Here is a 14629-nt window from a genome sequence, read left to right as displayed (position 1 = left end):
AACCTGTCTGTGCCTCCACTTCCTCATCTGTTAAATGGAGCTCATAATAGTGGATGTGAGAAACAATGAGTTGACATTTGCAAAGAACTTAACTTTGAATGGTGGACAATAAGTGACAGTTATAATAATGATAACATAATAAATATTAAAATGATGTCAGGTGCCTGCCTAGGAGTGAATGTACCAGGCTGCAGGAACAGATGCCTGAGCTTGCTCCCTTAGAACAATAGCAACACTATCTTCTCCAATAGGAGACCCTGTTTTACTTCTCTCTGATCTGGTCACTGGCATTTATTCATCCGTCTACAAAATTTATTGAGCACCTACTTATACAAGGCCCTGTATGGGGTACTCTATGGGATTCAGGCATGGGTTAGGCTGGCTCGTCCTCACCATTGAGAGGAAGAGACACACATCTGTGTGATGACAAAAGGTGGTAGGAGAAAGGCCTCTTAAGTGACGTGCACATATGAGGTATGTCTCTTCCAAGACTGAGCTCTGCCAGCTGTAAGGCTTGCCAGTCTCTTATGAGGATAAAATGAGATGGTGTATGTGAGGAGACACCTTGTAGGTGTGAAAGTATGTTATCTATTTATAATGCCTCTAGAGTTCTGGGCAAGAGGTTCAGGTTTTTCAAATGTCTCCAAGAACCTTCAGTGCATCTTCAAGGGAAGAACTTGGATCAGGAAGGATCAGTTGATTTCCTTCCATGCCCATTCCTTGGGCTTGTTCCTATTTGGAGTAGGGACGGTTAATCTCAGAACTACCCCAGCTCTCCTCATCTTCCTAGAGCTTAAAGAAGTTCCCAGGCCAGGTGCGGTGGCTCATGCCTATAATCCCAGCACTTTGGGAGTCCAAGGCAGGCAGATCATCTGAGGTGGGGAGTTCAAGACCAGCCTGACCAATATGGAGAAACCCCTGTCTCTACTAAAAATACAAAATTAGCCAGGTGTGGCGGCGCATGCATGTGATCCCAGCTACTCGGGAGGCTGAGGCAGGAGAATCACTTGAACCTGGGAGGCGGAGGTTGTCGTGAGCTGAGATCGAGCCATTTGCACTCCAGCCTGGGCAACAAGAGGGAAATTCCATCTCAAAAAAAAAAAGAAGAAGAAGAAGTTCCCAGGAACCAGAGACAGAAGAGAATTTCCTGCTTCTTTTGATCAGGGAAGGAACCTCCCTTACCCCACACCCCCCTTCCTCTGGGTTAGTCACACACACACACACACACACACACCCCTCCTGTACCATGAGCCCTGCCCTTGTGGTTGAGGTGGAGGGATGGATAGAGGCAATCATGGAGTCAGGGAGTCCCAGGAGGGGAGCTGGGGGTATTCTTGCCACAAGAGCAGGAAGGTGGCCTGATGAGTGAAGGACCTGCTTCCTCAGCGGGGCTCAACCACTCGCTGTCTTCCTTGTTGTGGGACTTTGGACATGAGAAGTAACAGTAACAACAGATAACAACAATAACTAATGTATATTAGATGTGCAAGGAAGTATCAGCAGCTTGGGCTGCCATCACAAAATACCACAGGCCAAATGGCTTTAACAACAGGTTTTATTTTCTCACAGTTCTGGAGGCTGGAAGTCCAAGATTAAGATGCTAACTGATTTGATTTCTGATGAGGGCTCTCTTCCCAGCTTGTGGACGGCTGCCTTCTTGCTATGTCCTCACATGACCTTTCCTCAGGTGCTTGTGCAGGCAGTGTTGGTATTAGAGAAAGTGAGCTCTCCAGTGTCTCTTCTCACGTGGACACGAATTCTGTCTGATCGGGGCCCCACCCTGATGACTTCATTTAATCTTAATTACTCTTTAGAGGCCCCATGTCCAAATACAACCACACTGGAGATTACAGCTTCAACATGTGAATTTTGAGGGACACAAACATTTATTCCATAACATAGGTTTGTGCTAAGTGCTTGCCGTGCAGTATCATAATTGATCCATTCAATAATGCTTGCTTAATTTTCTCTCTAACTTCCTAAAATAGGTTCTTTTCTTGTTACCAGATTTTTTTTTTTTTTGAAACAGAATCTTACTCTGTCACCCAGGCTGGAGTGCAGTGACATGATCACTACTCTCCACAGCCTCAGCCTCGCAGGCTTAAGCAATCCTTCCAGCTCAGTCCCCCAAGTAGCTGGGACTACAGGCATGTACCACCATGCCTGGCTAATTTTTGTATTTTTGTAGACACAGAGTTTCACCGTGTTGCTCAGGCTGTTCTCAAACCCCTGGACTCAATTGATCCTCCTGCCTTGGCCTCCCAAAGTGCTGGGATTACAGGCATGAGCCACTGTACCCAGGCTTGTCTCCATTTTATGGGTAAAGAAACTGAGGCTAGGTGACTACTGACCCAAGGTCACACACTCTCTAAGATGGAACTTAAACCCAGAACTACTGACTTCCTGCTTATTAACTGCCACGTCTGTCTGGGCCTTAAGTTCTTCATGTTAAAAATGAGGGTGAGAAGGCTGGGCGCAGTGGCTCACACCTGTAATCCCAGCATTTTGGGAGGCCAAGGCGGGCAGATCATCTGAGGTCAAGAGTTTGAGACCAGCCTGGCCAACATGGTGAAACCCTGTTTCTACTAAAAATACAAAAAAATTAGCCAGTCGTGGGGGCACCTACCTGTAGTCCTAGCTACTTGGGAGGCTGAGGCAGGAGAATCGCCTGAACCTGGGAGGTGGAGATTGCAGCGAGCCAAGATTGCACCATTTCACTCACGCTTGGGCAACAAGAATGAAACTCCGCCTCAAAAAAAAAAAAACAAACTGATGAGAATCTCTGCCCTGTCTACTTCATGTGGGGTTTTACCTGGAAGACTTTGATTCCTGCAAAGTGATGTGCACATATAAGTTGTTTTCCTTAAGCAGAAAATATCCAATGATAGAAGTGTTCTAAAATGTGACTGCCCCAGGACATTCAAATTAGCCCCCCTTAATCTCAGAACTGGAAGGGAGCTTTGAGATCATCTACAGTTGATGCTTGAACAATGCAGGGGTTAAGGGCATTGACCCCTGTGCTCAGTTGAAAATCCACAGGTAACTTTTCACTTCCCCAGAACTTAACTACTAATAGCGTACTGTTGAACAGAAGCCTTACTGAGAACAGAAAGTTGATTGACATATATTTTGTATGTTATAGAGATTATATACTGTATTCTTAAAGTAAGCTGGAGAAAAGAAAATGTTATTAAGGAAATCAGAGGGAAAATGAAATATATTTACTATTAATTAAGTGGAAGTGGATCATCATGTTCTCCATATTTGGTTGTCTTCACGCTGAGAAGGTTCAGGAGGAGGAGGAAAAGGAAGGGTTGGTCTTGCAGTCTCAGGAGTGGCAGAGGCAGAAGGAAATCTACCTGTAAGTGAACCTGCGCAGTTCCAGCCCATGTTCAAGGGTCAACTGCAGTGTTATATAACCACTCCCCACCACAACCCACCAGGTGGGATAAGAAAACAGGTGCCCAGATAGGGGAAATGCCTTGCCCCAGGTCATGGATTAGAACTCAGGGGAGCTTAGTCCTGGTCTACTTACTGCTCTACAGGTTCTTCCCAACAGTCTCAGCCTCAGTCTCGTCCATGAATTTTTCCAAATTGGGCCACTTGGTGGGAGCAGTGGGGTTCCACCTCACTGCTGGTTTGCCATCAGGAACAGCTGGTATTCAGGAAGCATCCCCTTGTCCTGAACCAGGATATGGTGAGTTCCATGGTCACAGCTGCATGACTCTGGCCCATGCAATTTATAGCCTCCCTACCTTGGTTTTCCCATCCATTTTTCTACAATTAGCAAGTACAGGTGGCAAACTGGTGGCTCAGAAACAAGTTTGATTTTGCAGGCTCTATGTGGCTTATATATGTTTTAAAATATGATGTCATAGGGGAACAAAAGTACCTTTTTCACTACCCTTGATCGTTCTTAGTTGGGGCAGACCCCTGTAACAAAAGACAGATTAAGAGAAAAACAAGTTTATTAACATATACACCTTATGAATACATGGGAGATACTGAGGGAAATGAGTAAATCTCCAAGATGTGCCCTAAATACCTTTGCCTGCTGAAGCAAAGAAGCAAAGTGAGATGGCCAGGAAAAACACCATAAACAAGGGTAAGATTTGTTACGCAGATTTGAGTCCCTGCTTTTTCTCTTCATGAGAGTTTCCAGTGATAGAAGCGTATTTTGGGATGACACATTCTGGTCATATTAGAGTAGCATATCCTGAACCCCATAAATGCAACATTTTTAAAAATGAGAGAACTGGTCAGGCATAGTGGTTCATGCTTGTAATCCTAGCTCTACAAAAATTTCTTTTAAAAATTTGGCCAGATGAGGTGGCTCACGCCTGTAATCCAAGCACTTTAGGAGGCCGAGGTGGGTGGATCACTTAAGGTCAGGAGTTCGAGACCAGCCTGGGCAAAACAGTGAAACCCCGTCTCTACTGAAAATACAAAAATTAGCTGAGCATGCTGGCACACGCCTGTAATCCCAGCTACTCAAGAGGCTGAGGCACGAAACTCATTTGAACCCAAGAGGCGGAAGTTGCAGTGAGCCGAGATAATGCCTCTGCACTCCAGCCTGGGCAACAGAGTGAGACTCCATCTCAAAAAAAAAAAAAAAAATTAGCCATGAGCAGTGGTGCATACCTGTAGTCCTAGCTATTCTGGAGGCTAACATGGGAGGATTGCATGAGCCTGGGAGGTTGAGACTGCAGTGAGCCATGATCATGCCACCTCACTCTAGCCTCAGTGACAAAGTGAAACCACATCTCTTTAAAAAAAAAAAAAAAGCAACCGAAGTACCAAACTAGAAAACTTATTCCAAGCAAAGGACTAATCTCCCTCATATATAAAGAGCACCTACAAATGAATAAAAATATCAACAGCTCTTGGGAGGCCAAGGTAGGTGGATCATCTGAGGTCAGGAGTTCGAGACCAGCCTGGCTAACATGGCAAAACCCTGTCTCTACTAAAAATACAAAAATTAGCTGGGTGTGGTGGCACATGCCTGTAGTCCCACCTACTCAGGAGGCTGAGGCAGCAGAATTGCTTGAACCCAGAAGGCAGAGGTTGCAGTGAGCCAAAATCACACCACTGCACTCCAGCCTGGAGACAGAGCAAGACTCTGTCTCAAAAAAAAAAAAAAAAAAAAGAAGGGCCGGGGGTGGTGGCTCAAGCCTGTTATCCCAGCACTTTGGGAGGCCAAGGTGGGCAGATCACCTGAGGTCAGGAGTTCAAGACCAGCCTGGCCAACATGGCGAAACCCCATCTCTACTAAAAATACAAAAATTAGCCGGGTGTGGTAGCACATGCCTGTGGTCCCAGCTACTTGGGAGACTGAGGCAGGAGAATTGCTTGAACCCAGAGGTCAGAGGTTGCACTGAGCTGAGATTGCACCACTGCACTCCAGCCTGGACAACAGAGCAAGACTCCGTCTCAAAAAAAAAAAATAGAAAACAAAGCATGTAAAAGATAATTCAATGAAAAGAACATATTAATTGTTCCTAAACGTGTGAAAAGATCATCAACTATGCTCATAATAAGAGAAATACATATGAAAAACACACCGAAGTACCATTTTTCACGAGATTGACAAAAAAAATTTTTAATTAATCATGCCACATTATTTTTAATTACGTACAAAGATCTAACATGTCACCCAGGGACCATTTCACCCACTGCTCTGTTTGGCCACCAGTCTCTTGTCTCTCTCTTCAGCAATGGTGAGGCGGATACCCTTTCCTCAGGGAAGAGAAATCCATGGTTTGTTGCCCTTGCCAATAACAAAAATGTTGAAAGGTCGAGTGGCAAAGCTGTTGCCACTGGCATCTTTCACATGAACCACGTCAAAAGATCCAGGGTGCCTCTCTCTGTTGGTGATCACACCAACTCTTCATACACAGGTTAGCACCTCCAGTCACCATACACAGGTTACCAGTGTCGAACTTGATGAAATCAGTAATCTTGCCAGTCTCCAAATCAATCTGAATGGTATCATTCACCTTGATGAGGGGATCAGGGTAGCAGATGGTGCGAGCATCATGAGTCCCCAGATGAGGGATTCCTTTGGTGTCCACAAAGATTTTTCTCACTTTGCACCACTTGTACTTGGCCTCCTCGGGTGTAATATGATGTACAGCAAAGCAACCCTTGGTGTCATAGATCAGACAGAAATTCCCTCCTGTCTTGCCAATGCTGATGACATCCATGAATCCAGCAGGGTAGGTTATATCAGTTCTGACCTTGCCATCGATCTTAATGAACCGCTGCATGCGAATCTTTACTTCATCCCCTGTCAGGGCATACTTAAGTCTGTTCCTTAGGAAAAGGATGAAGGGGAGACACTCTCTCAACTTGTGGACACTAGTGGATAGACAAGGAGCAAACACACTGGTCAATTTATGCAGCATCCAATGTTTTGGAGTTGCTGTCGTGATTCAGATGCTTCTTGGGACCATGAGCCATGGCTGCATTAGGCACGGAAAGAAAAAAAAGAATTTTTTTTTAAGTTTGATAATGCATATCTTTGGGAGAGTGTGGGAAAACAGTCACTCTCATATACTACTGATAGAAATGTAAATGAGATTGCACCATTGCACTCCAGTCTGGGTGACAGAGCCAGACTCTGTCTCAAAAAAAACAAAAGAAAGAAAGAAATGTAAATGTGTACAATCTCTATGATGAGTAAATTGTCAGTATCTATCAAAATCATAAATATGAATTCCTTTGACCTATCAGTTTTGCCTCTAGGCATTTTATCCAATAGATATATTATCAGTGTGTGAAATACTATAAATATAAGCTTGTTTATTATAACAAAACTTTGGAAGCAATTTCTATGTCTATCAAAATGTGTCTGGCTAAATAATGATGGTACATTCATAAAAAGAAATATCAGGCATGCCAGCAGTGGCTCAAGCCTGTAATCCCAGCACTTTGGGAGTCCAAGGCAAGAGGATCCCTTGAGCCCAGGAGTTCAAGGCCAGCTTGAGCAATATAGTGAGACCCTGTGTCTATTTATTTTATTTTTTTCTATTTTTTTAAATAAAATAAAAATAAATATCAGGCAGCTGTAAGCAAGAATGAGGAATCTGTTTACGTATTGATAGAGAAGGCTCTTAAGATAAATTTTAAGGGGAAAAGACAAAATATAGTATCTTGTGAAAAGTATGTTATAATCTGTGTGAATAAAGGAAAAATAACATTTGCCTCATGTGCTTAGAACATTTCTGGAAGAATACAAGATACTAGTGACAGTGATGGTCTCTGGAGAGGGTAACGTGGTGATCAGTTGGAGGAGATAGAGGGGATTTTTTACTTTATATCCTATTTCCTTTCATTTTTGGAATAATGTGAATGAACTACCTCTTTAAAAATGAATAACATTTCGGTCAGTCATGGTGGCTCACGCCTGTAATCCCAAAACTTTCAGAGGCCAAGGCAGATGGATTATTTAAGGTCAGACGTTCGAGACAAGCCTGACCAATATGGTGAAACCCCGTCTCTACTAAAAATACAAAAATTAGCCGGGTGGTAGTGGTGCGCGACTGTAATTCCAACTACTCGGGAGGCTGAGGCAGGAGAATCGCTTGAGCCTGGGAGGCAGAGGTTGCAGTGAGCCGAGATCATGCTGAGCGAGAGACTGAGACTCTGTCTCAAAAAAAAAAAAAAAAAAGATAACATTTCAATTAAATAATAAAGATTCTCTCTTTTTTAACCCAAAAGATTTTTGCATTAAAATGTTTATTTCTTTGCTATCCTAAAAAGAAAAACATTTTTTAAAAGAAAGTAAAATATTTATTTCTGGCTTCTCTTGAAAAATTAAGTCCAGGTGTGGTGGTTCATGCCAATCTATATTCCCAGTGCTTTGGGAGGCCAAGGAGGGAAGATGGTTTGAGGCTAGGAGTTCGAGACCAGCCTGGGTAATATAGGGAGACCCTGTCTCTACAAAATTAATAAAAAAATTAGCCAGGCATGGAGGCACATGCCTATATTTCTAGCTACTTGGGAGGCTGAGGTGGGAGGATTGCTTGAGCCCAGGAGTTGCAGGCTGCAGTGAGCCATGATTGTGCCACTGCACACCAGCCTGGAGAATAGATCAAAATCCTGTCTCAAAAAAAAACAAAAAACCAACCAAACAAACAAAAAACATGAGGCTCTTGGCAATACAAGGCCAACATTCCCTCAGGGCAGAGCTTGGCTGGAGCTCAGCAGGGCTGCCCCTCTACACCAGGAATGTGTACCCCTGTATGCCACAGTCTTCATCACCTCCTATTTTTCCTGGCCTGGCCAGCATCACCTGCTTTTTTTAGTCATTTGGCCTTGTAAGGTAACAGGTGTTCTGGAGTCTCTTTTCACTTGTTAACCTCCTACCTCTGGTTCTTTCCTTTCCTTAGGGTCAGGATTTCTTATGCTCCACAACATCTGTGGCCTTTGCAGGCATAGTTGTGCACCTGTCCTAGAAGGTGTGGCAGTGCCTGGTTGCTGCTCAAGTCTCCCTCAGGTACTTCATGGGGGAGAATTATTGTCATCTACCACCCTTGAATGAGACAAACTTTTTTTTTTGAGGTGGGGTCTCACTGTGTTGCCCAGGCTGGAGTGCAGCAGCTATTCACAGGCACACAGGCATAACCAAAGCACCCTACAGCCTTGAACTCTTGACCTCAAGCAATCCTCCTGCCTTAGCCTCCAGGGAAACTGGGACTACAAGTGTGGGCCACCGTGCCTGGCTATAAACATCTTTTTTGACAGCTCTGTCTGGGTTGGAGGAGGCTCAATTACAGAGTTGGAGAGGATCTTAGAGACTTTCTAAAAAAGTCAAGAAATATATTAATAAATGGGGGGAAAAAGATTTTTCAGACACTGTAGATGGCATGGCACCATATCTGTGTGTTTAAAGACAACAGCATAGGCTGGGCATAATGGCTCATACCTATAATCCCAGCACTTTGAGAGGTCGAGGCAGCAGGATTGCTTGAGGCCAAGAGTCCCAGACCAGCGTAGGCAACACAGTGAGACCCTGGCTCTAAAAAAATTTAAAATTTAGCCAGGTATAGTGGCACGTGCCTGTAGTCTCAGCTATTTGAGAGGCTGAGGTGAGAGGATCACTTGATCCTGGGAGGTTGAGGCTGCAGTCTGCTGTAATCGTGTCACTGTACTCCAGCCTGGGTGACAGAGCAGGACCTTGTCTCAAAAAACAGAACAAGGCTGGGCGCAGTGGCTCACGCTTGTAATCCCAGCACTTTGGGAGGCCGAGGCGGGCAGATCATGAGTTCAGGAGTTCAAGACCAGCCTGGCCAACATGGTGAAACCCATCTCTACTAAAAATACAAAAATTAGCTGGGTGTGGTTGCACATGCCTGTAATCACAGCTACTCGGGAGGCTGAGGCAGGAGAACTGCGTGAACCGGGACCCAGTTGCAGTGAGCTGAGATTGCCCCACTGCACTCCAGCCTGGCGACAGAGCGAGACTCCATCTCAAAAAAACAAACAACAACAACAACAACAAAAACCCTACCATATATACATTTATGTTAACATGTTAGAGACTAACCTGGAAAGATACCTAAACATCTGATAGAGTGGTTATCGATTTGTGAGGAAAACAATTTTGTCTACATACAGCGTATCCTTTCACTTTGTCTGCCTTTCACTGTCTTTGAGTTATTACAGAGGCTTCATTGACTTCCTTCCCCTCACCCCATGGAAGAACCAGTTTGCCTTTATTTATTTATTCATTTCAATACTCTTGATCTATGAATGTGTCTGTTTTCAGAATCTCTTTTGATTCTAACATCTCTTTGATTCTAACATTTGTCTGGTTCTCTCATTGATAAAAGAGTAGAATGAAATCTTTAACGCGTGTCCATGTTGTATCCATATGAGAGTCATTATTTTACCTTTTTCTGAAACTTATCTTTGAACAATTATAGTCTAACTTGGAAGGATGCTTAAGAAATGGATAAGAGTGATTTATCAGTTTGAAGAGGGAAACCAGGTGTCTAGGGATGGAGTAGAAAGGAGACTTACTTTCTACTGTAAATTTTTCAATAGAAATTTTCTTTTTCTTTTCTTTCCTTCTTTTTTTTTTTTTTTTTTTTGAGAAGGAGTCTCACTCTGTCACCCAGGCTGCAAGGCAGTGGTGCCATCTCAGCTCACTGCAACCTCTGCCTCCCAGATTCAAGCGATTCAAGCAATTCTCCCACCTCAGCCTCGTGAGTAGCTGGGATTACAGGCTCATGCCACTACGCCCAGCTAATTTTTGTATTTTTAGTAGAGACAGGGTTTCACCACTTTGGCCAGGCTGGTCTCAAACTCCTGACCTCAAGTGATCTGCCTGCCTCGGCCTCCCAAAGTGCTGGGATTACAGGTGTAAGCCACTGTGCCGGGCAAAAATTTGAATAGAAATTTTCAATAGAATAAGTGTCCATTCAAAACTATGAACAAGTACAATTTTTATATTCTTTTTTTCAAAGAAGTAATTGAAAAGAAAACTAATTGAAAAGAGGAAACTAAAAATAGGAACTATAACCTAGTGAGTAAAAACATGGGATTTAAGGTCAACCAAAGTTGGATTTAAGGCTCTGACATTTTCTTTCTTTTTTGGTGGGGGACAGAGTTTCGCTCTTGTTGCCCAGGCTGGAGTGCAGTGGGCAATCTCAGCTCACTGCAACCTCCGCCTCCCGGTTTCAAGCAGTTCTCCTGCCTCAGCCTCCCAAGTAACTGGGATTACAGGCACCCACCACCACGCCTGTCTAATTTTTTTATTTTTAGTAGAGATGGGGTTTCACCATGTTGTCCAGGCTGGTCTCGAACTCCTAACCTCAGGTGATCCACCTGCCTTGGCCTCCCAAAGTGCTGGGATTACAGGCGTGAGCCATTGTGCCCGGCCCTAAAGGTCTGACATTTTCTAAATGACTTTGGGCAAGCTACTTAACCTCTTTAAGCTGTAGTTTATTTGTTAAGTGGAGACAATAATACCTTGTTTCCAATGTCACTGTGAGGATAAAATGAGATTTGCATATTAAATTTTTCAACCCAGGGCCTGGCATATAGTAAACACTCACATCAAACCTGGACCACAATCATATAATAGACATAATTGTCACTGTCAACATCATCAAATCCTGTGTCTCCCAAGTACAGGATGGATCAACCAAAGGGGTGTCAAGCAATTTTAGGTGGTATTAAATAACAAAAAAATCACAGATTGAGAACGTTTTTTCTTTTTCAGTTTCTTTTGATCCTCTTTGATTTCTCAAGGACTAAGTGTCAGTTTAATGCTCTTCATTCTTTAATAACTAACACATGCTAACTCCATTTTTAACACGGAAGGAGGAAGCTTTACTACAGAGGTGTCAGCAGGCAGAATCAGCTAGAATTTAGTAACACCATTCTGTTTTCGCTGCGTTTATTTTACAGGTGCATTCATTCCAGGGCTGCATTTGGACTTTCATGGGCCCTAAGCACTTTCGCCTTGGTGAATCTTTTTCCCCATAGTGAGATCCTATCTCTAAAAAAAAAAATTTAAAAACTAACTGTGTGTGGTGGCATGTGCCTGTAGTCCCAGCTACTCAGGAGGCTGAGGCAAGAGGATTGCTTGAGCCCAGGAGGTCGAGGCTGCAGTAAGCTGTGATTGTGCTACTGCACTCCAGCCTGAGCAACAGAGTGAGACCCTGCCTAAAAAAAAAAATTTTTTTTTTTTGAGATGAAGTCTCACTCTGTTGCCCAGTCTGGAGTGCAGTGGTGTGATCTCAGCTTGCTGCAACCTCCGCCTCCTGGGTTCAAGCGATCCTCCTGCCTCAGCCTCCTATCCTGAGTAGCTGAGATTGCAGGTGCGCATCACCACGCTCAGCTAATTTTTGTATTTTTAGTAGAGACTAGGTTTCACCATACTGGCCAGGCTGGTCTCAAACTCCTGACCTCAGGTTACCCGCCTGCCTCAGCCTCCCAAAGTGCTGGGATTACAGGCACAAACCACCGTGCCCAGGCAAAAAACTTTTTTAAAATTATATCTTATGATTGCATTGGTATAAATAAGAATATAATCCTGGCTAGATCCATTATTATTATTATTACTATTTTAGACAGAGTCTCGCTCTGTCGCCCAGGTTGGAGTGCAGTGGTGCGATCTCAGCTCACTGCAACCTCCGCCTCCTGGGTTCAAGCGATTCTCCTGCCTCAGCCTCCCGAGTAGCTGAGATTACAGGCATCCACCATCACGCCCAGCTAATTTTTTGTACTTTTAGTAGAGACGGGGCTTCACCATGTTGGCCAGGCTGGTTTTGAACTCCTGACTTCAAGTGATCCATCCACCTCAGCCTCCCAAAGTGCTAGGATTACAGGTGTGAGCCACCATTCCCAGCGTTGTTTTTTTTTTTTTTTTTTTTTTTGAGACGAAGTCTCACTCTGTTGCTCAGGCTGGAGTGCAGTGGCATGATCTCGGCTCACAGCAACCTTCACCTCCCAGGTTCAAGCAATTCTCGTGCCTCAGCCTTCCGAGTAGCTGGGATTACAGATGCCCACCACAACGTCTGGCTAATTTTTGTATTTTTAGTAGAGACAGGGTTTCACCATGTTGGCCAGGCTGATCTCAAACTCCTGACCTCAAGTGATCCATGCCCTTGGCCTCCCAAAGTGCTGGGATTACAGGTGTGAGCCACCGCACCAGGCCTTATTATTACGCATTGCTATTGTATTTATTTTTTTCCTCCTAATTTGAAAAGAAATTACAATTATAACATTTCCATTGGTCCCCGAAAAGCCAACAGACTCAAGGTCCTGTGTCTGGTTGGCCCTGATCCATTCTATTTATGGAGAGTGCTGCCAGTTCTCCATTTATAGAGGAGATGTCGTTTCCTTTTTATGTGTATTCAAGTAAACAAAAATGAGTCAATTAAACAACATGAAACTAAATAATAGTACATGGGGTGGTAATAATAAGGCGAAAATGAAAGCCCTTCATTTTACAGAGGAGAAGAGACTGAGGTCTAGGGATATAACACCTTGTGGAGGCGGGACAGAAATTCCTAGGCTGTCCAGACCCTTCAGGACACTTTGCAGCTCCCCCCAGCACATTCCTAGGAATGAGACGATCCCTCCCTAGCAGCCAGGGACCAACTCCACAGTGATGCGGGAAGCTCCCAAGTTACCCCACAGCCTGCCCTCGCCAAGACCTAAGCCTAGGCAGTCAGCTTCCCAGAAGACTCTCGGAGAAAACTACTTCAGAATTGGGTTTTGCTTCCCTAAGAACACGCTTTGAAACCATTCAAAGGCCAACAAAGGACAAGGTCCCTTTAAATCCAAGCTGACTCACCTTGTTAAAAAAAAAAAAAAGAGGCTGGGCGCGGTGGCTCACGCCTGTAATCCCAGCACTTTGGGAGGCCGAGGTGAGCGGATCACGAGGTCAGGAGATCGAGACCATTCTGGCTAACACGGTGAAATCCCATCTCTAGTAAAAATACAAAAAATTAGCCAGGTGTGATGGCGGGCGCCTGTAGTCCCATCTACTCGGGAGGCTGAGGCAGGAGAATGGCATGAATCCAGGAGGCAGAGGTTGCAGTGAGCCGAGATCGTGCCACTGCACTCCAGCCTGGGCGACAGAGCGAGACTCCGTCTCAAAAAAAAAAAGAAAGAAAAAGAAAAAGAAACAAATGAGGGAGCTTTGAAGAAGCGTAAATTAAGCCTTCAAACTAGGGGGCTTCTTCAAAGGCCTGAAGACTGACTCCTGTCACCCGGGTAACAACGTCCTGATCAGAGGATACATCCCTGAGACAGAAAGCAGGGCCCCTGACTTCCCCATCCCCCCGGGCTTTTTGTTCGGCCTACTCTCCTATTTTAACCTAACGGAGAAGAGGCTGAAGAGAAAGTCCAGAGGCCTAGCGGGAGAGCTGGAATCCACCAATGGGTACGCTTTCCGGGTCAGCTTTCCAGGTCAGCTATCTGGATGGCAAATTAGAATGGCAGTGGCAGATGAAAGTGTCCTCTGTGAAAATGCGGACACAGAAAGACTCCTGTGAGTTAAGAGCTTTGCCACTAGTCTAAGCTGTTCTGTGGCCTGAAGCAGAACACAGAAAGGACCTACAAAGCTTCTGACTACATGAAAAGATCCAGCCAGGTTGGAATCCTAAATGAACACTAAACCGAGCAAGTAAACCTGGGATGAAGTTAAGCAATGATGGAATACAACTGGGGGCTGGAGAGAAAGCATCGGTCTGGCTCTGTGTGTCGTGGTGGTTTTTAAAGCAATTTTTGCCAAAAGATAATTTTGTTGTTGCACGTAAATGTAGGCAACTCATGTGCTTACATTTTCTGTATCTATTTGATAAACTGGTGTGGAAAATGAAAATAACTCAAGACTAGAAGTCATAATGATCGGATGACTGAAGTACACTGAGGTGGGGGCCGCAGAGTCCGAAACATGCCTTCAACCTGAAGTGTTAATATTCTCCTGGCACAGCTGTTTCTCTGGAATTTAGGGGAGGTCCTGCTCTCCCCACTCCATCCCCATCTCCATGCAACATCTTTGTGTCTCTTCTCTCTTTTTCTTTTTCTTATCAGTTACCTAGAGGAGGTAACAAGCACCACCAGTCTCCTGGCAGCAGCTGCTAGAAGAGCCTGTAGAAATGGGTAGTGT

General features: G+C 44.4%; 1 pseudogene; it reads right to left on the bottom strand.

Moving 5' to 3' along the window:
- Positions 1 to 5646: 5646 nt before the first annotated feature.
- Positions 5647 to 6474, bottom strand: LOC100461778 (small ribosomal subunit protein eS4-like; annotated as a pseudogene).
- Positions 6475 to 14629: the final 8155 nt, after the last annotated feature.

The sequence above is a fragment of the Pongo abelii genome, chromosome 9 (assembly GCF_028885655.2).
Source record: "Pongo abelii isolate AG06213 chromosome 9, NHGRI_mPonAbe1-v2.0_pri, whole genome shotgun sequence".
Classification (NCBI taxonomy): domain Eukaryota; kingdom Metazoa; phylum Chordata; class Mammalia; order Primates; family Hominidae; genus Pongo; species Pongo abelii.
Note: the sequence above shows the minus strand (reverse complement) of the source record. Positions and strands in the feature narration are given on the sequence as shown.